Genomic DNA, 22901 nt, shown 5'->3' with positions numbered 1-22901 from the left:
AAATATAAATAGAGGCGGCAAGGGCTGTTGAAGTTTAGGTTGCTATCAATACTTGGGTATTTCGTGCAATTAAACAGTGAATACCAACTACTATTGGGCTGGAGCAGTGTGAGATGTCGTAGGAATGGTGAAACGGGCTATCCTTTATCACATGCCTACTACTGTCAGTCACTATTTCTTAGAGCTGTGCTTTCATGCATGATTTCAGTGATCTCTAAAAATCGCTCTGAACTGGATATTATTTACTGAGAAGAAAACTGAGAAGCAGAAAGGTCATTTACCCAAGGCTGGTCAATGACAGAGGCAAGATTTGAACTTGGCAGTCTGATTCCAGATTCCTGCTCCAGGGCCTAGTACCATCCATCAGCTGCTCTGCTCCTGCGTTGGCTCAGCTCAAGGCCTCGTTGGCCTGGGGCCCCTGTGAAAGCAGCTTGTGGCCCATGTTGACTAAGTCTATCTGCTAAAATCACAACCTGACGGTGCTAGGCTGAAACAACTCAGCTCCACGTGGTTCCATCAGGCCGCCACTGCCACTGCCGTGCTGCTGTGAAAAAAGAAAAGTCACAGGCCCCAAATGGCATCACTCAGGCCACATCACCAAATCGAGACTTGATATGCAACTTAATTGCAGTTTCAACTGCCGCTAGAAATGGAGTCTTAACCAGTCAGTAATTTTCTGATCAGTGTCAATGAGGAACCTTGTCACATGGGCCCATCTCCAACCCCCAAAAGAAGGTAAGGTAATCAACCTAATAAGACAGCCTGTCCTTCCCCCCAAGGGGCAGGTGACTGTGCCTGAAACAATTCTTTCTTTTCTTTTACTAATAACTTCTTGTCCCCATTCTCCTTCCTATAAAAACTTTCCATTTCGAAGGATTCCTCCTTGGAGCTGCCCTCCACTTGCTAGATGGGCTGCTGCCCAATTCATGAATTACTTACTAAAGCTTATTAGATCTTCAGATTTACTTGATTCAGCTTTTTTTTTTTTTTTTTTTAACATGGCTAAGGTGGTACCCTCCCACTCTGCTACTGCCTCCACTTCTGTGCTCGCCTGCCAAAGTCGCCACTCTGCGCCAAAGCCACCAAGTTCACTGCCACTACTTTGGGGCTGAACTTTGCTGAGTACTCCCACTGGCAAAAGAAGACTCTCCCTCCCCAATTTTCTGTTTCTTGAGTTTCAAATCAGGCCTTTTCTGAGTTCCTGATATCTGACAGGTTTTTTTGAGAAACACAGCCTTCTATTTAACTTGCTGCTCTTCCCTTGTACCAGAAAGAATCCAATGTGAACCGTGTAAAAGAAGACACAGACATTAAACAGTACTCAAAATCACCTCTTCTTTCCTTTCTGCGCCAAGGATATCTCACTGACTCCCTTTCCTTCGGAGGACCGATTTCCAGTGAGGAGAATGCTCATTACAATTAAAACAAGATTCCTAGTAGGGCTGCCTCTCCAGTTCTCAGGACATGTCTAGATGTAGCCTGAACCAGTAAAGATAATCCCGTTTAGGCTTAACCTGGGACTGCCACACCAGGTATTAAATGATTACCTAGTGGGTTTTATTTGGGACTTGAATTTTAGATAACCAGCTACCAAATGCTTATCCGGGACACATAAAGTGTGCCTCTTCTGGATGTGACCGCTGTACAGAATTTAGGGAAAATAAAAACATACAAATAGAAAACAGACATATGTGACTGTCCAATTGGTATAAAATATAAAAGGTAGTTGTCTGCGGATCAGGGAAGTAAAATATCCTGATCTTGGTGCTCACAAACCCTGTATTTATTATGATCTACATTCTCCCTATAATAAGCAGCTTTCCTTTGGTGCCCACCCAGAGCTCTCCCACTTAGTTGGTTCCAAACCTTGATTCATGGAATTAAGACTATACCACTAAGGTAAGGGGCACCATTGGCTCAGTCAGTAGAGCATGTGACTCTTGATCTCAAAGTTGTGAGTTTGAGCCCTACGTTGGGTGTAAAGATTACTTAAACATAAAATCTTAAAAAAAAAAAAGAAAGAAAGAAAGAAAGAAAGAAAGAAAGGAAGAAAGAAATGCACCTACTAATTTAGTTAGATCTTTCCAAATATTTCCCCATGTTCTCCCTGTCTCTTACCTCTGCACCTATCTCTCTAAAGATATTCATTTTCCTGGAATATACCACATTCTGGTTATCCTCATTCATATAGCAAATTCACCATTGACTTTCCGCTTTTGTCATTTTATTCCCTTGGAATTTGTAGAAGCCGGGCCTTTTCTCCCTCTGATTATTTAAGAGTTCTCTCAACATTGTTGGCAAATGGGATCGTTAAGCACCGTTTTTTGTTCAGTTATATTCCCCCAGATTACCACATAGCTAGGAACTTCCTCGTGTCTCTTAAACTTTTGCTCAACCGAAGCAAAAGCCCAAAGTGGGGCTTAATATCACTGCCTAATTTAAAATCACAATTCTCCAATCTTCTCTTCCCCACTTCTCCATTTCCTTCTCTCTGTTCTCAAGACTTCATTTTTTTTTTTTTAAGATTTATGTATTTATTCATGAGAGACACAGAAGGAGAGGCAGAGACACAGGCAGGGGGAGAAGCAGACTCCCTGCGGGGAGCCCGATGGGGGGACTCGACTCAGGACCCCGGGATCATGCCCTGGGCCAAAGGCAGAAGCTCAATCACTGAGCCACCCAGGTGCCCTCTCCTTCATTCTTAGCACTTGTTACCTCCTAAGACAATATATCGTTTATTATGTGTCCTCTCTTAAACATCTTGAAGCCAGGGATTTTTGTGCCTTTGAGTCAATGTTACAGAAGAGTACTCTGTGTGGTAACTCAGAAAATATATGTTGACTTTATTGTATTGTCACTGGTGACATTTTTTTCTCCACATATTTGCAACCTCAGTTTAATTGTAGGCTGAAGAGAAAATGGGAAAAAAAAGTTGTGTTTATTACAATGCAAGCAAAGACTTAAGTGTTCTTTCATCTAGCAAGGGCTAAAAGACAAGAATTGGGTTTTTTGTGCTATAACTTTACCTCTGAAAGAAAATCCTCATGAAAAGAGGGCACTGCAGGATAAAGAAACAAAGTAAGGAAGACTTTCAAAGGAGTCCTGGCCCTCTAGCCAGACTCCTCACTTGGAAGGCGGTCCTGTATTCCCTCCCCAGCCCCCTGGGCACTCTTCCCATCTGGTTCCCTTTGCTGCACAATTCGCAGACCTCCCCAGCTCAGATTTCCTTGGAAAGAACTGATGGACAAAAGCACAATCACCTGATCACTGGACACAAAACCTGCCGCTTCCCTCCATCTGTACACTTAGGCTCTGCCCTCCTTTCTGTTACAATAAAAAATGTTTATAGGCTCATAAAGGGCATCCACCATTTGTGGTCTGCATCCTATCTCCTGCTCAAAAACGTGTGACTCTGAGAATAGCTCTTTCTTCTCCACCTCATAATAACTTTCTTACCTCTCCAATTCATCTTTCCCATCAACATACAGACATACTGTAATATTGCCCATCTTAAAAAACAAAACCCTCTGTCTCCAGAAATAGTCTCATTTCTCTGCTCTCTGACAAGGTAAAACTTCATTAATCTCACCTTTCAATTTTCTCCTCCACCTATTCCAAATAGGCTTTTATTTTTACCGCGAAAACATCTCCATCTTGCTAAATCCCAAAGTCCTCCTCAGAGCCCTGCCCCAGTCCTTCTTTCACACTTGTTCTAGGCTCAGAGACAACTTACTCTCCTAGTCTTCTTTCCATTTCACCGGCCCCTCCTCCTCTGCCTGGCCCCTAAAGGTAGGCTTGTTGGAATGGATATACCATGTAAGGCTGGAAAACTCACCAGCTTCCATTCTGCGAGAGGGCATGGAGAACACTCAATCTACCAAAATGGTCCAGCCTCGCTGAGACCAATGGTGGGCTGTCCTCTGTAGCCCAGGCTGAGGGTTAGAGATGCTATTACAGACTGGGGCTGGTTGCAATGAGGACCAGAGGATAAGAATGAAAGGAAGCCAGCTGGCACCGCTTAACCATCAGAAACAAGGTGGGCTCAGTTATCATCATGGCTTGCAAAGTCTGAACAAGAGCGAGGAATGGAGAACGGGAAGGAGGAGTAACCTGGAGAGAACCATGGCAATGGTTAATAAGATTAATAATATTACCCACCTTAGTGTTAATTTATACCATTAAAGACATTAAGAAAGATCAGAAGGAGGTAAGACAGTCACCCAGTAAAGTCACAATCCCCTCCTCAGCTGGGCCTGAGCTGGTTCTCAATTCCAGAGCCCAATAACTGAAGACAAGCCAGAGTGCTGAAAGCCCTGAAACACCTCAACAATTCAGTAGTGCATCCCCCATCCTTTTTCAATGGGACCTATGGACATTTAATCACAGTAATCATGCACTGAGAAAAAGGGAACACCGGCCTGTGGAGGATTATTGGACACTAGATTTGAACTGATTTTATGTCGAAGACCTAACTTGCCAACAGGGCCTCTTTTTAGAGTAGGAGTATAGGGGAGCCAGGCAATAAATGGAGTCTCAGCCTGGGTCCAGCCAACAGTGGGTCTTTCAGATTATCAGACCCACCCATGTCTGGTGCCTAAAAGTAAAGATAGAATGCACATACTTAGTGGTTGAAAGAACGGTTACATTGGTTCCTAGGGGACATGTCAAGAGTAATACATTGGGCATCTGGGTGGCTCAGTTAGCAAAGCATCCAATTCTTGGTTTCAGCTCAAGTTATGATCTCAGGGTTATTGAGATCGAGCCCCACGTCGGGCTCTGATCTCAGCACAGAGTATCTGCATGGGGTTCTCTCTCTCTCCTTCCATGTGTTATAGTTTAGAGAAGAGTGTGCTAAATACCTTTAGAAAGTCTCAAATAAAATAGAGGAGGGGCATCTGGCTGGCTCAGTTGGTGGAACGTGTGACTCTTGATCTTGCGGTTGTGAGTTTGAGCCCCACCTTGGGTGTAGAGATCACTTAAAAATAAGATCTTTAAACAAATAAATTGTGTTGTTTTCAGGTAAGGAGGAGGGTGAGATTTAAATTAGGCCTTGAAGGGTACAAAAGTGTCAAATATGAAGAACTTGTTGGTGGAAGTGAAGGAACGAAGTTTAGTTTAGTTAGGGCAGGGGAAGGGCATTCCTGGAAAAGTCACATGATAGGCAAAGGCATGCAAATAGTGTGGGGCTGAGCATGTAGATCAACAGATCAAGAGCATGTTTGTGGCTACAAACATCTATGGCTACAAACTGTGTCCTTAAGATATATTCAATAAATTAAAAAAAAAGATATATTCAATAAATTGTAACACACACACACACACGTATACAATGCATGGAATATTATACAGCCTTTAAAAATGAGAGTGGCAAAAAAAAAATGAGAGTGGCATATTGAGACTGGCAATATGGAAGAGTATTCATCAGAAACACTAGGAATTGGGGGATCCCTGGGTGGCTCAGCAGTTTGGTGCCTGCCTTCGGCCCAGGGTGTGACCCTGGAGTCCCAGGATTGAGTCCCACATCGGGTTCCCTGCATTGGGGCCTGCTTCTCCCTCAGCCTGTGTCTCTGCCTCTTTCTCTGTGTCTCTCATAAATAAATAAATAAAATCTTTAAGAAAAAAAAAAAAAAACACTAGGAATTGAGATGCCTGGTTGGTTAAGGTGATATGTGAAAGTGCTTTGTCAACTATAAACCATTTCCCAGAAGGGATAACGGGGTGTGAAAAGAGAGCAACAAAGATAGCTTTAAGAAGAGAAGAGGGGATCCCTGGGTGGCGCAGCGGTTTGGCGCCTGCCTTTGGCCCAGGGCACGATCCTGGAGACCTGGGATCGAATCCCACGTCGGGCTCCCGGTGCATGGAACCTGCTTCTCCCTCTGCCTCTCTCTCTCTCTCTCTCTCTCTGTGTGTGATATGACTATCATAAGTAAATAAAAATTAAAAAAAAAAAAGAAGAGGATTGCAGGAAGAATTTTTTCTGGCGAGAGCAAGAATTCAGTGCAGAGTAAGAGGGGGGAGAGAATAAAAACAATTGATGGGGCAAGTCCTCAAGAAGATGCGATGGGTCAGAATCAGGGGAATGAGGAACCAGACGGGAAGGAGAATAAAGTGGAGATAAAAACAGAAATTGTGAGCCGGAGAGGAAATTGTACGTCCTTGTCATATCCTGTGGTGAGAGCCAAAGCTTTGCCATGTGAAGGCAGAGGCTGTGCCTATTTCAAACCTTCACCTCCAGCCTCCTGCTGCAAGAAGAGAGGGAAGCTTTCAGCCACGAGCTTCCACCGACCATGGCACAGCCCTAGCTGCCCTGAGCATGCTTGTCCTGATTTCCTTTCTTCCAGATTCAACAGAGGAGGTGTCTCTGTTTCTACGCTGTGCTGGGGAATCGAGTCTTTCTTCCCCTGACACCTTGACTCATCAATTATCCCTGCTCTCCCCTCTATCTTCAGTCCCTTGTCTGGCTACTGGATCCTTCTCAGCTTGTATGCCACCGCTTGTTAAATATCTCCTGGATGTTTCAAGGCAATCTCACACTCATCCTCTCTTTCCCTGCAAACCAGCTGCCCCATTGTGTTCTCTATTTCAGTTACGACAACACACCCAGAATCCTGCTAGGCTTCCCAGGCTCCTCTGTCTTCACCCCAACAGTGAACCAATTACCGAATCCTTTTCACTTTACCTCTGACATCAACCTGGCACGCCTATCTTCCTCTTCATTTTCACCACCGCTATTTTAGTTTCTGGGATCAGTTTTCCTCGCCTGGTGCATTGCAGCCGTATCTTAACAGGTGCTCCTGATTCCGGCATCACCTACCATCAAACCTACCCTTTACATCACTTTTCGGGTGATCTTTCAAAATATATATCTGACCACATCGCTCCTATACTTTAAATCTTTCAGGGCTTCTCATAAGGATACAGTTCAAAATTTTTGGGAAGGCATGCAATGCAATTCCTCATCATTTTTGTCTCCTGCCATAGGAAGAACGTAAGTTTTTGGTTCAGGGGATGTAACGCAGCGCCTATCAGGCCTCTGTGCTTTGAGTGTGCTGTGGCTCCTCCCTTCTGTCTGGGGGATACTCAGTCGGTGGTAGATCTGGCCCAGATATCATCCTTTCTGGAATATCTTCCCTGAGTTTCCCGTGTATGGTCCTGGGCCATTTCATCTTCATGTCTAGAGCACCCTAGACAGGTACACTGACACCTCCCTCCAGAACAGAGTTTATCTATCTCCCTCAGTAGGTTATATAGTCCTTGATGAACTTTGCCTGATTTTATATTGTGTCCTTGGCACCTAACACAGAGGTTGTCACATAGTTTATTGAAAGTCACCAAATGTTTATCGAAACAAGTATATGCTTAGACTCTGTGTTCTTGAGTCATGTACCAAGGAAGGCACACTACCTTCATTTTGAGACAACCTGCAGGTAAAAGATCATAAATGTCTAATAATACACATGGCAAATGTAGTGCTTATGCACATGCTCCTGTTTGCAGACCACCTATCTTAATCTTTTCTTTCCAATCACTTCATGACAATTGTATGCAGCTTCCAGAACTGCATTAGCCATTTCTATGCTAATATTCATCTTTCTCCTACCATATGTTAATTTTCCCTCAAAAATCCCCCTAAAACTATTAGTAATAATATCTTTTTAAAACTTGAATCACTTCCAAAACTTTCAGTGCTTAATTTTCTGAAACACAACACTGTTATAGCTGCAACACACTGTGCATTTCTCATCGTTTGTCTTAAGCGATATTGCAACTTGTGGAATTTGAGAAATTAAATTTCCTGTTTCAAAATTCATGTAAGATTTGTCTTACAGAATTCCTCCGCAAAAATAACAACACTGGTACTTCCTAAAAGGCCAGATATAACTTCTTCATTTATTTTCATATTGTATTTATCTGAGTAATATAAATGCAAAACTAATTTCAGTGAACTGAAATAATTTCTTCCCTTCCAATAGTTGATTCAACAGCTACATCTCCATCCTGGCTCTGGGATTTATCAAAAGGATAATATGCATGTATGTACATTTGTTTTTCTTTTCTTTTCTTTTCTTTAAGATTTCATTTATTTATGAGAGAGAGAGAGAGAGCATGAATGGGGCAAGGAGGGGCCAAGGGAAAGGGAGAAAGAGAATCTCAAGCAGACTCCCTACTGAGCAAGGAGCCTGATGTGGGACTTGATCCTAAGATCTTGAGATCAGGCCCTGAGTCAAAGGCAGATGCTTAACCAACTGAGACACCCAGAAGCCCCTACATTTGTTTTTCTGATACATCTCACAAAATAAGCTGTCTCTGGTTCCTTTGTTTAAATTCAGAACTAGGGGAACCTGGGTGGCTCAGTGGTTGAGGGTCCTGCCTTTGGCTCAGGTCATGATCCTGAGGTCCTGGGATTGAGTCCTGCATTAGGCTCCCTCTGGGGAGCCTGCTCCTTCCTCTGCCTCTCTCATGAGTAAATAAATTAAATCTTAAAAAATATAAATTCAGAACTAATTCCTCAAAACTGTGTTAAAGTAGAAATTATAAGGATTCCATCTCAGAAGACCAGTCCTCTCCTGTCATCTGGGGTTTAACTCCAAAGGACTTCAGAATTAGTGTCTTAATATTTGGTTGGTAATAGGAAGAGCCTGCCTATTAAGAGAGGAAAAGGATGTCACACAGGAGGAAACGAAAAGTTGAAATGACACACGTTACTATTTTTATGTGTCATTAAAGGCTTGATAATATGGAAGTGGTATTCTGTGTGAATGAACATTTGGACAAGAAGCCACTGCATTCCTCTGTTTATGCTAAAGTAGAATAGATTTTATTGTTCATGGGAATAAATTAGAAGAAAAATAATCACATTTTTTGGAATGTAAAATTTCATCATTTATACAGATTTTAATGTATCATTTGTATGATCAGCCTGGGTATTATACTTAATAATGACTCTGCTCCTGGATTGGTTGACAAAAAATGATTAGTGTTTAATATTCAGTCCTGTTTAATCTAAATAATTTCTATTTCTTCTAAAATATCTGGCATCTAAAAATGAAAAGAAAAAAACGTATCTAATTTTTAGGAAACACATTCAGTGACAGAGCAGCTGATTCTTGATTACATATGGAATTCTTGATTACATATACAATTATATTCCATAAACAGCTAATTCTTAAATACACATGGAAAAGGGGTACTGCATATAGATAGATGAACTTCACAGGCAATACCAATACTATATTTTAATAAATATTTTTGTTTGTTTCAGTCTTTTTCCCATTAAGGAACATGACAAGGAACAAGGATGGTTGAGTTTCATCTTTCTTGCTCTGGTTGCCGGTGGACAGAATGAAGAAAAAGGAATAGAAGCAAGAATCTAAGGGGCACTTGGGGGCTCAGTTAGTCGTGTGTGTGCCTTTGGCTTGGGTTACGATCCCAAGGTCCTGAGATGGAGCCCTGTATCAGGCTCCCTGATTAGTGGGGAATCTGCTTCTGCCTCTGCTCCTCCCCTCTGCTCATACTCTCCCTCTGGCTGGCTCTCTCTCTGTGTCAAATAAATAAAATCTTAAAAAAAAAAAAAAGAAGAATCTAAATAATTCATGAAGTTATTTATCAGCACAGTATAACTAAAAATTGGTAGTATTAAGGTGTTCTCATAACTCAACTATTAGAACAGCGGGGGCTCATATAGAGACATGGCCTTTGATTGTACCCCCTTTCCACAAAGCTATATATAAGCCATGGGTTTTCACAAATACATACCTTTGGCCCAGGGTGGGAATTAAGATTTAGTATGATTTTTAAAGATTTTATTTATTTATTCATGAGAGACACAGAGAGATATAGGCATAGGGAGAAGCAGGCCCCATGCAGGGAGTCCAATGAGGGACTGGATCTGGGGACTCCAGGATCATGCCCTGAACTGAAGGCAGACGCTTAACTGCTGAGCCACCCAGGCATCCCAGGATTTAGTATCAGTGGGAACTAGGAATTAGTAATTCCTTCTATTAGAAATTACTCCAGCATGGGTAGCATTGGTCCTGGGTCCTGAGTCTGTCTGACACTTCTTCTTATTTTGTACCTATTATGGGATAGGTACTTGGAGATAACAAAATGAATATGAGGACATCCCTGCACTAAAAGGGTTCTAGTCAAGTCAAGGGACACATAAGCAGAGAAGAGTGATAACAAAATGTTGCAGGTGCTATTTTGTCAAAGGGTACAGTGTGGGCACCTGGTAGGAAGCTGGTCAGTTCCGTCTGGGAGACAGGGCAGGAGAGGCTTCATGAAGAGCTGGAGCGTGAGCTGGCAGGGAGTTTGTGAGGTGGGAACTGAAGTTAGAGGACAAAAGGAGTTGAGAGAGAGCATTCATGGCAGGACATGGGCAATAACAGGAAGGCATAAAAATAGCAGAGCATGTTTGGAAAGTGGCAATTGCTTAGATATGGTTGGGTGTATTATGGTGAGGAGGAAGCAGTGAATGAGAAGACTGGATAGGAAGGTGAAGTCCAGGTCACAGAGGACCTTATATGCTGTGCTAGGGAGCTCAATCTGATCCAGAATGCAAGGGGGAACCATTGAAGGGTTGTATGTAGGGAAAGGGCATCATCCTATTTGCTTCTGAAAGATCACTGTCTACTCAGTGGAGGATGAAAGGAAGAGGCACCAAGCTGGAGGCAGAAACACCAAGTAGATGACCGTCATAGGCCAGATAAGAAGTGATGAGGGCCTGATATGAAGCAGTAGCTATAGGGATGAAGAGAAGAGGACCAGTGCAAGGACAACCTCAGAGGAAGGGCTTCCCTGTTATAGGACACAAATGATCAGAGGCTGAAAAGCCCTCGTCTGAGGACAGAAAGGAAAGCTAAGCTGAACATTCCTGAAATTTAATCTTGTGCTACTGTTGAGTTACAGGGAGATATAACATTCTTTATAATAATCATCAATATGACCTACCGTGGTCATGGACTTTGGATGATTTTCTAATCTTCCGGGTCTGTAGGAGACAGAAAGAGAATAATGTGGAAAAAACAAAAACAACAACAAAAAAACAAAAAACAAAAAAACGGTGGTGGCAGTGGCGGTGAGGAGGGCTAAAACGGTGAGTGAATCTAGTGAGCAAGTACACCATTATTTAAAATACTCTTGCCCTCACTTGCAAGGAGAAATTGCCACTTAGGATAGAACTCGAAGACCCTAAAAGATTAAGAGAAAGCTTTTCAGTGTGTAATATATGGATCAGTCTCATTGGAATTAAGTAAGTATATCGAACCACAGTCTTGTTATGCTTAACATTCTCAGGGATTTCTTTAGGATAAGTTTCTGGCTCCTTGAAAGTGATAAAGAACTAAAGGCAAAAAAGAAAAAAAAAAGACATCTGAAACCATTAATATGATGTACTTGCTTTTATCTCTTATTTCCCACTGTTTCCTCTACCGAAGACAATTGGTACCAGGAGCATCATAATTCTGAGACGGTGCAGAGGTAGTCTAAAGTGCATTGCCATTGTTGAATTTAAAGAGGAGCATGGGAAGCTTCAAGGATGGTGGCTGAAGGCTCCTGTAAGTCTCCGATTTTCTAAGAAACAGCCTTGATCAGCTGGAAAGGGTCTTGACAGCTCTTCTGCTCCAGCTCACCCCCTGGCTTCAAGGGCACTCTAAATCAATACAAATGGGCCTCAAAATCCCTGGTATAATAAGCTAAGTATAAATAAACAACTATCTGAATTAGTGAAATGTGTGAAATTTATATGCTAATTTTATTTTAAAATAATTCTGGGGAAAAAAATTCCACAGTTTCTATCAGAACTTGAAGAAGATTGATACTCAGGGGTTTTTTTTTTTTTTTTAAGATTTTATTTATTTACTTGAGAGAGAGAGAGAGAGAGAGAGAGAGAGCATGCACAAACACAGAGGAGAGGGTCAGAGGGAGATGTGGGGCTCAATCCTGGGACCCTGGGATCACGACCTGAGCCACCCAGGCGCCCCCATACTCAGTTTAAATTAGCAGTTACTGAACATCTGTAATATGCCAGGCATCAGATTCTTTCATATTAGGGAAAAAAAAAAAATGTAGTTAACCAATCGCTTTGCAAATACTAGTGTAAATCTGCTAAGGGGTTTTACACTAGTATTTGCAAAGCGATTGGTTAACTACAATTTTTGTATTGCAACTGGTACGCTGAACATTCACGACTCATGACGTAGTCAAAGTGCAACTTTAACGTCTGCCTCCCATTTCTACTTTAGACTTTCTTCATTCAGGGGAGCGTTTTCTTTGCCCTTGGCTGAATATGCAGCAGGCCCACTGAAGTTTTTTTGCTTACTCTAAGATAAGGTCACAGTCCTCACTGTGAGGCATGCACACAATCTCAATTCAGTAAGCAGGATGTCTAGTCTTAAAATTAATAAATCCTTTAATCATCATTCAAAAGTAGGATTCCTTGTCCCCCTTCTCCCCTGAGCTAGGCTTTGTAGTTGGTGGATGCCACCTGCTACTGGAGGTCAATTTCTGCTCTCTTTGTTCTCTACCTTCTCCATTTGCAAGAGGAGGGCGAAGTAAGGTGATAGGACATTTTTACTTGGCTTGGTGGCTTCAGAGTCTCTGGGTTTAGAAAGCAGCTAAGCTGATTCTTTCTTTGTGGAGCTTGCCACGGCTAGGGACCTCCCCCTACAGCTCTCCCTGACTGAGGCAGATGCACCTCTCTTCTAGTGGCCACTCAATACCTTCATAAGCCCCCAAGAATCTGGCATTCCCTTCTAGCCTCTTGCTGCTGGTGTCCCTCCAGGCAGTTTCAGGCAGAGCCCAAAATAACTCAGCTCCCTCCTGCCTGGGTCTTCACAAACTATCACACACATGTTTTGTCCTGGTGACAAGCTCAGAAAGAGCAGGCCACCCCAACAGCCTCGCTCTGGGGCTGCCACGCTTGCTTTAGTTTTCTCAGGCATGGTGCGTCACTGATCCCCTGTTTTCCAACTTTTAGGAAATGCATATCAAAGCTCTCCAGGTGATCTTCTGGAAACCCCCTTGCCAGGATTTAGATGAAAGAGGTAGAACTGGGGCACCTGGTGGCTCAATCAGTTAGGCGTCTGCCTTTTGCTCAGGTCCTGATTCCAGGGTTCTGGGATAGAGCCTCACATCGGGCTCCCTGCTTAGTGAACAGTTGGCTTCTTGCTCTCCTGCTGCCCCTCCCCTGCTTGTGTGAGCTCTCTCTCTCTCAAATAAACTGAAAAAAAAAAAAAAAAAAAGAAAAGAAAAAAGGAGGTAGAATTACTTGGGGGTGATGGGAATTCACAACATGATGGATTCAAAGAAATTTCTTCTCCAGTCTTCCCTATTCTCCACACTTTTTATATATTGGATCTGGCCAAGAGATATGAGTCATGAAACAGGTTCTTTGAATTTTCTTTCAGAAACACTGCACATGGGGGAAAACTCACTCTTACTTTAAGAACTGGCTGTTTTATTAACACCAGGGACTAGGCCAGGAAGGATCTCATTTTAACATCCTACTATGGTCTTAACCCCATAGGGTTGTGCATATACCTTGTAACACCAAATCTACAGAAATAAAGGATCATAAGTTTAATATTAGTGTAGAAAATATGGTCATAAAATACATATGTAAGCTCTTTTGCTGTAGACAAAATCTTAGCTCCTAATCTTTATAGAATCTTCCTTAGAGGTGACTGTAAGTTCCACGAGAATAGGTAATCTGGCTTTCCAATTCAACTTCTACAAAAATCATTTATCAAACTACTATCTAATGCTAGCCAAAATGCTAAGGACTTGCATACAGTTCATCTTAAGAGAAGGAAAAAAAGTTTTTTACTGTATTATTTATATACTTATGTTTTAAAGTTAAAGACATTTTTAGAAAAAAAAAAGAAAAGAAAAACTTAACTTGGTTTTCTTGCTCTCTCTCTGGGCCTCCTAATTAAATCTTGCAAATGTTTATTTCTCTCTTCTAAACTGAAGGGGAAAACAATTGAATTTTATGACTCAAATTGACTTTCCTAAACTAATATTTTGTTGGACTCACTGGAGGATTTGAGAAGATGAATATAAATGGCAAATCTAGCTTTTGGTGTCTCATCCATCTACCTCACCATACGACCATTTGGGATTCTTTGCTGGCAACTCAGTAATTTAATCAATTTCTCCCTTTAGAGGTTCCACTAGTGGGGAGGGAAAGTAGATAGTAGTAAACCTATAAAGTGACAGTTTGATGATGTTCTATTCATTTACACAGACAGTGGGTAGATAACTGATCCCTTTACACAGGAAACTCAACATAATCCTGGGGGGGGAGGGTAATATGTTAAAAACACAGCCCCTGAACTGTGAACTGCTGTAACATGAGGAAATATGTAATAGTGTCATAGGAAGGATCACAGCACTCAGGTGTTTGTTAAAAATTTACTTGTGTTCTGCTTTTATGGCTTCTAGCAAGAGAGATACCAGCAGGTTTCCTTCTTGCCTCTAGGAGGGCAAATTTAATTAAAATAGTCTCTTCCCAAACTCACTTTCCCATCCAGGGACAGTTTATTACTTTCCTGCCGCGGCTGTAACAAATTGCTACAAACATGGTGGATTGGAACAACACACATTTATTTGGGAGGTCAGAAGTCTGAGATCCGATGCACTGGGCTAAAATCAAGGTGTCACCAAGGACCTGCTCCCTCCGGAGGCTCAGGACTATTCTTTGGCTTGCTTTTTCCATCATCTCTGGCTGCTGTCCTAATTCCTTGGTTCCTGGCTTGTCAGCACATCGCCTTTTCAGCCTGCTTCCTGGCTTGATCACATTGCCTTCTTATAACAATTGTGACTGCATTTAGGGTTTCCCCAAATAATCCAGGATAATCTTACCATCTCGAGATCCTTAATTTAATCACATCTGCAAAGTCTCTTTTGTCAAATAAGGACACATTCATAAGTCCCAGGGAACTGGATTTGGATATGGGAAGCCATTATTCAGCCTACCATAGAGATAGGAAGTGCTCTTCTTGCAGGAGTCATAACCTCAAATGCCTATGGAAGAGTCGGGCAAGTATGTGAAATGAGTGAAGTCAGCTAAAGAAGATTTGGGCAAACCAGCGAGCATATACTTCAAATGTAGAGGCCACTTTTAGACAACAGGCTTGAGAAATGGAAACCTGACTAAAGCAAAGGACTCAAAGTGACCCCATCCCCCAGGCTGTATAGAGATAGGCCCATCTGGCAACCCACCTTGAAACATCCATAAGCCCTAGCTGACCAATGGGTTACATGCAACCAGGCACAACCAAAGATGGGAAAATTTCAAATGTCCCATACGTCACGGTTCCTCTTTAGATACAGACCCCACCCATTGCCTCCTGGCAGATAGTCTCTGCTTTGCTGTCCTGCCCGCTGCTCCTTTGCTGTGTATTCTATTGAATTTATTGAATAAACTTCTGCCTCCAGTGAATTCTTTCACTGCTTGGGCACCCCAGCTTCTGCTGGATAGGGTTACCCCACATTTGGGGGCTCCTATCTGATGGGGAGAGACACCACACCTACTCCCGGCCTAAAGGACAGAGTTACTACTTGGCTCTTGCCTGATGTTGCCATGTGGGAATGTTGCAGCAATGATGGCAGATCTTAATTTTATTTTATTTTTTTATTTTTATTTTTTTAAAGATCTTATTTATTTATTTATTCATGAGAGACAGAGAAAGGCAGAGACACAGGCAGAAGGAGAAGCAGGCTCCACACATGGAGCCTGACATGGGACTCAATCCCACGTCTCCAGGATCAGGCCCCGGGCCGAAGACAGCGCTAAGCCACTGAGCCACCTGGGCTGCCCCCAGATCTTAATTTTAAAGAGGAGATGGAAATCTAAAATTGTACAGGAGATCTTCCTTTTTAAGCATTGACAATATTTCAAAAATACTTTAAGCATTATTATACGGACCAAACAAAACACAACTGCCTCAGGAGATAAGACGTGTAGGGTGTCATTCTGAAACCTCAGCGTTATTGTCCAGAGATATCAGGCTTTTGTTTTCAAAGGTTAAGGAGGAGACATTGTCTAATCCAGGAGGAGATGACAATATTAAATAGATCCTTTATTCCCAAACAGTTTTAATCTATTATTTTGTCCCTTCTCAGAGTTCTTTTAACTAGTCTATGGTCCTTTTGAATTTCCATATGAATTTCGGGATCCGCTTGTCAATTTGTTTTAAAAACCTGTTGGAATTTTTATTGGGACTACATTGAATCTAGAGATCAGCTTGAGGAAAAATGAAATCTTACAATATCAAGTCTGAAGAGCCATGAAAAGGTGTATTTCTCCATTTATCTAGGACTTCTTTATGCTTCTATAATGTTGTATACTTTTCACATTTTTTTGTCAAATTTATCCTATGTAATTCGTATTTTCAGTGCTTTTAGAAATGTTTTTTAAAAGTTTACATTTCTGAGTGGCCACTGCTAGTACACAGAAATACAACTGATTTTCATATATTTTTTTTTAAAGATTTTATTTATTTATTCATGATAGTCACACAGAGAGAGACAGAGAGGCAGAGACACAGGCAGAGGGAGAAGCAGGCTCCATGCACCGGGAGCCCGACGTGGGATTCGATCCCGGGTCTCCAGGATCGCGCCCTGGGCCAAAGGCAGGCGCCAAACCGCTGCGCCACCCAGAGATCCCTGATTTTCATATATTGATCTTGTGTCCTACAACTTTGTTAATCTCTTAATAGCCTTAGTAGCTTTTTGTAGATTTCATCAGATTTTCTACACAGATGATCATGTCATTTAAAAATTCATTCATTTTTGCTTGATCATTTCCAACTTGAACGTCTTTTCCTTCTAATTGCACTGGGCTGAACTTCCTGTCCAATGTGAATAGAAGTCTTATTTCTGATCTAAAAAAAGTATTCAGTCTCTCCTCATTAAGTATGATTTTAATAGTATTTTTTCTATGGATGCTCTTCATCATATTGAATGAGTTCCCTTCTATTCCTAGTTTGTTTGGAGTTTGTATCAGGAATGGATTTTGTGAAATGTTTTTTTCTGTCGGATGATCACATGCTTTTTCCTTCTTTCTTTTTTAGTATGTTGTCTTACATTAATAGAATTACTTAACAGAGCTGACTCCCCCCTTTTTAGCCATATAAGGTAGCATTTACAGGTTTCAGGGTTTAGGACATGGATATCTTCTAGGGACCCATTTTTTTCTATCTGCCACAATTATTGTTCTGCCATTTACTTTTACCTCCCTTTTGCTCACGCCAATTTTTTTCATCAAAAAAGAAAAAACAGAAGTCAAAGAAATACAATGAATTTGCCTATAAATAGAGCAGTATTGATGCTCTTTTAATGTGCTATATATTTAAATGTGGCTATTTTGTTGGAGTTACAAATTTTGTTTCATTTATTTATTATTTTTTTAAAAGATTTTATTTATTTACTCATGAGAGACACATAGAGAGAGGCAGAGACATAGGCAGAGGGAGAAGGAGCCTCCCTGCGGGGAACCCAATGGGGGACTCGATCCTTGTGACCTGAGCCAAAGGCAGATGCTCAATCACTGAGCCACCCAGGCATTACAAGTTTTAAAAGGTAAACAATTGTTCACCTTATTCTCTGGGATCAAGGTGTATAAACCATGGAGAGATATATATATATATATATATTTTTTTTTTTTTTAATTTAACAGAGAAAGTACGAGCAGGGAGAGGGGTGGGATAGAGGGACAGGGAGAAGCAGAGTCCCCACCAAGCAGGGAGTCTGACTAGGGGCTCAATCCCAGGACCCTGGGATCATGACCTGAGCCAAAGGCAGACCCTTAACTGACTGAGCCACTCAGGTGCCCCCCACGGATTTTTTAAAAGATTTTATTTATTTGGAGGGGGGCAGTGAGAGAGGCAGAGAGAGAGAGAATCTCAAGTAGACACTGTGCTGAGAACAGAGCCTGATGCCAGGCTCCATATCATGACCCTGACATCATGACCTGAGCCAAAACTAAGAGTCAGACACTTAACCAACTGAGCCACCCAGGCACCCCAAACCATGGATTTTAATAGTATGTTCAAGCCAAGCAAATATTGTTGATCACCCTATACTCAGACTATGATGGAATGAGGAAGAAAGGTTGTGGATTTTCACTCTTGAGTTTTCTGTGACTTCTGATTTGGTTTTGCATGGAAAAACATTTATAGGGACTTCACATGGGTAGAAACCACAGTTGCTGTGAAAGGGCTGGAAATGTTACCTGTGAATGCAGTGTTGTCTGTAGGAGAGAGAGCATTGGAGGTATTTTTCTAGGACTCAGCGGGTAGTCTATGGATGATGGTAAATGGTGAATATATTACTGAAAAGGATACTGACAAGTGTCCTCAAAGTCTGTAGACTACAGTCCATGATGAATAGGCAATGAAATGGAAGATCACTCAGAATAACAAGGCAGCATGGCTGGAAAAGATGGAAGGCCAGGACAGTAAACGAACTGAGACTTTTTTTATTACAACTTTCTACCTACTACTCCATGGATATTTTATAGTGCCCTACTTACTTAGGTATTCTTTAATCTTCCAGTAAGGACAAAAATTTCTTCTTAAAGTTCAGGCATTTTTTTTTTTTTTTTGGTAGGGAACTTTGTTTGCTATTATAATAGTTTTATAAATTGCATTAATTTACAGCGTGTTGCTCTTGTACACGCTGTTCAATTGACTTTGGAAGTTTTTCTTGTAATTATCAATTTTGCTAACATCATTTATAAATACCCATAATTTATCTGTAGATTATTTTGGATTTTCTGTATAGGCAATTATATCATTGGACAATAATGACAACTTTGTTACTTTCATACTAATCTTTACGATTTTTCTTCCTTTTTTCTTATGGCACTGGTGAGGACAGCTAGCATATTGCTAAATAGAATTGGCAACAACCATTATTAATCTTGTTCCTGGGATCCCTGGGTGGCGCAGTGGTTTAGCGCCTGCCTTTGGCCCAGGGCGCGATCCTGGAGACCAGGGATCGAATCCCACGTCGGGCTCCCGGTGCATGGAGCCTGCTTCTCCCTCTGCCTATGTCTCTGCCTCTTTCTCTCTCTCTCTCTCTCTGTGTGACTATCATAAATAAATAAAAATTTAAAAAAGATTAATCTTGTTCCTGATTTTTAGATGAAATACTTGGAGTGTTTCAGTTGGTTATTATATTGGCTTCGGTTTTTTTGGAGGGAGGAGATGGGAACATAACCTTCTTAGTCAAAAAGTATATTCTCTTGCATTTTTGTCATGAGCTCTACAAAAAAAAATTATATTGTTGTAGAATTCCTGAACCTATTGAAATGGTATTTTTCTCCTATAATCAGTTAATGCGGTAGACTTCATTAATACTTTCTCTTTTTTTTAAGATTTTATATATTTGAGAGAGAGAGAGAGAGAGAGAGAAAGCACATGCACACAAGCAGGCGAGTGGCAGGCAGACAGAGAGGGAGAAGCAGGCTCCCTGCTGAGCAGGGAACCCGACTGGCAATCGATCCCAGGACTCCAGGATCATGACCTGAACCGAAGGCAGATGCCCAACCGACTGAGCTACCCAGGGGCCCGTATTAATAGACTTTCTAATGTTGAAACTTTCATTGCTGTGACAAATTCAATTTGCTCAGGATGCACTGTTTTTTTTCATTGCTGGGCTCAGTTGGTTCATAATTTTTGTTTAGAATTTTTGCATCTATATTTATGATGTAATTAGCTTATCATTTATGTCTCAGGCTGTCCTTATCTGGTTTTAATGTTAAGATTATATTATTTTTCAATCTTCTGAAAGAATTTGCTTAAGATCGGGTTTATCTGTTTAGTAAATGCTTGGGAACACTCATCCATAAAATCACTGGGTTTACTATTTTTGCGAAAAAAATTCAAACAACTGCTTTAATATGTCTAATAATTCAGATTTTCTTTCTTCCCTGAGTCAATTAAAAAAAAATTTTTTTTCTAGGGATGTCTGGGTGGGTCAGTTGGCATCATTCAGCTCAGGTCATGAGATCAAGCCCCATGTTAGGTTCTGTGCTTAGCAGGGAGTCACTTGAGATTCTCTCTCTCCTTCCCTCTTTGCCCCTCTTTCCCCAAAATAAATAAATAAAATCTTTTTTAAAAAATTTAAAATATTTTTCCTACAAACTTTCCATTTCACTTAATTTTTCGAAGTCACTGGTATAAAGCTTTTTATTATCTCTCCTTAATCTCTGCTGGACCTGTTGTCATTTTGCCATTTTCATTTTAAAGTTTTCAATAGTAGTCTTATTGTCAGTAAATGATTTGGTTTTGTCTAAAATTTCTGTATCTCATCTGCATTTCTCCAAGAATGCAAGTAGATAAAACAATCTAGGTTGTACTGCTTCTTATCAGCACTTTGCAGATAGTATTCCACTCTCTTCTAGCTTTTGTTGCTGCTGTCAACAGAAGAGCTGTCAGTGAAACTGGCTTTCGTTTTCAGACATCATCATTTCTCTAAGCCTGGTTTTAAGATCCCCTCTTATCTAATATTCTTCAGTTTCACATTGCCAGGTTTCATTGCCTTGGTTTCTTATATTTATCCTGCTCAGATTTGTAGAGCTCCTGAAACGGGAGTCTCAAGTTGTATTAATTCTGCAAAATCCTCCGTAGTTCATTCTCCACTATTCTATTCTCTTTCTTTAAAGTTCCAGATGTCTTGGGAGCCTGGGTGGTTCAGTAGTTGAGCATCTGCCTTCGGTTCAGGTCGTGATCCCGGGTCCTGGGATCAAGTCCCGCATCAGGCTCCCCGCAGGGAGCCTACTTCTCCCTCTGCCTATGTCTCTGCCTCTCTCTGTCTCTCTCATGAATAAAAAAAATCTTTTAAAAAATAAAATTCCAGGTATTTTGGTTTTTCTACTCTGAGCACTGTTTCGCTTGATCTTTATATGTGTCTGTGTGATACTGTGTATCAATTTTTTTCTATAGTTCACCAATTCTTTATTGTGTGACCAACCTGCTGTCTATTCTGTTCATTGAGTATATATTACATATGTATGCATTTCTGTGACACAGAGGAACTGGAAAAAGGGTCATGTTAGATGTGGTCATGGAAGGCCTTCTTGGGGAGGTGACATTTGAACAGACACTAAAGGTTGAGAAGGACAAAATGTCAGCCTGGGGAAAAACATTCCAGGCAGGAGAAAGAGCTAGAATGAATGCCTTGAGAAAGGGAAGTCTTGCCAAGTTCTAGGAGCTAAAAGGAATAATGAGGTTAAGGAGAGCCCAAGCTGAGGCAAGAGAGACAGTACAAGATAAGATTACATAGGGTTTTAGAAGCTGAAGTGAAGAGTCTGCATTTATATTAAGTGCAGAGGAGAGGCTACTCAGGGGTTAAAACACTTTAAAATACTGCGATCTGATTTGTAGTTTTTAAAATAATTTTTAGAGAGTTATAAATGATGTAACATTTTATATTAGTTTTCAGATGTACAATGTTTCAGTATTTGTAAATATTGTGAAATGATCACCACAGTATGTGTCTAGTTACCATTTGTTACCAAACAGTTACACTAACACTTTTTTCTTGTGATGAAAAATCTTAAGATTTACTCTTAGCAACTTTCAAGTATGCAACACTATTATTAGCTATAGTCACTATGCTGTATATTACATTCCCCTGACTTATTTTATAACTTGAAGGGTGTACCTTTTGATCTCCTTTACCATTTCACTGAATTCCCCCAGCCCCCCACCAACCACTAATCTGTTTTCTGTATCTATGAACTTGTTTTTTTAGATTCCACCTAGAAGTGAGATCAGATGGTATTTGCCTTTCTCTCTCTGACTCATTTCATTTAGCATTATACCCTCAAGGTCCATCCACATTGTCACGAATGGTAGAATTTTTTGTTTCCATGGCTGAATAATATTCCACTGCATATATATACCATGTTTGCTTTATCCATTCATTCATTGATGGATACTGAGATTGTTTCCATATATTGTCTATTGTAAATAATGCTGCAATGAACATGGAGATGCATATATCTTTTCAAGATAGTTTTCATTTTCTTCAAATAAATACCCAGAAATAGAAGTGCTGAATCATATGGTAGTTGTATTTTTAATTTTTTGAGGAACCTCCATACTGTTTTCCATAGTGACTGCACCAATTTCCATTACTGCCAACAGTGCACATCTCCACATCTTAGCCAATACTTGTTACCTCTAGTCTTGCGAATAAAAGCCATTCTACTAAGTGTGGGGTGATTTCTCATTGTGGTTTTGATTTGCATTTCTGTGATGATTAGTGATGTGAGCACCTTTTCATGTACCTGTTGGCCATCTGTATGTTGAACTGGGATATATTTGTGAGAGGATCCACCTCTCACCATGATGTTGTCACAGATGTCATGGAGATTAGGGTAGAGATAATAAGTCTAAAATTTCACAGAAGTGTTCCTGAACCAGGAGTGTATGCAGCAGGAAATTCTACATCTGAAACTGATCTGGCTACAGGTGTTACAGAGAAAGCGGTGTTTGGGAGAGAGATGCATGATGACTGAATTTCTGCAGCATTTTGGAAAAGCTGCCTTACTTAGACTGGGAAGAAAGTGAATGCACCTTGGGATCCCTGGGTGGCTCAGCGGTTAAGTGCCTGCCTTGGGCCCAGGGCGCGATCCTGGAGTCCCGGGATGGAGTCCCACATTGGGCTTTCCGCATGGAGCCTGCTTCTCCCTCTGCCTGTGTCTCTGCCTCTCTCTCTCTGTCTCTCATGAATAAATAAATAAAAAGTCCTTAAAAAAAAGTGAACACACCTCTAAGGAAAGGGCATTTGAGTGGGGATTTGAAGGACAGTAGGAGATAACTGGGGTGAGGGTAGTCTGAGCATTCCAGGTGGATCTGCCTATGCAAATGCCATGAGGCAAAAGGGAA

General features: G+C 41.1%; 1 long non-coding RNA gene across 2 annotated transcripts in view; it reads left to right on the top strand.

The window, feature by feature from the left end:
* Nucleotides 1-12058, top strand: part of LOC140626272 (uncharacterized) — a 13706-nt gene extending 1648 nt beyond the window's left edge. Inside the window, exons 3-6 of one of the 2 annotated variants that reach the window (XR_012025466.1) lie at nt 209-735; nt 6902-6988; nt 7974-8033; nt 9263-12058. This is a non-coding gene — a long non-coding RNA (uncharacterized lncRNA). The remainder of the gene's footprint in view (nt 1-208; nt 736-6901; nt 6989-7973; nt 8034-9262) is intronic. The other variant, XR_012025465.1, reaches the window with a different exon arrangement.
* Nucleotides 12059-22901: the final 10843 nt, after the last annotated feature.

Source organism: Canis lupus, chromosome 37, assembly GCF_048164855.1.
Source record: "Canis lupus baileyi chromosome 37, mCanLup2.hap1, whole genome shotgun sequence".
NCBI classification, from domain to species: Eukaryota; Metazoa; Chordata; class Mammalia; order Carnivora; family Canidae; genus Canis; species Canis lupus.
Note: the sequence above shows the minus strand (reverse complement) of the source record. Positions and strands in the feature narration are given on the sequence as shown.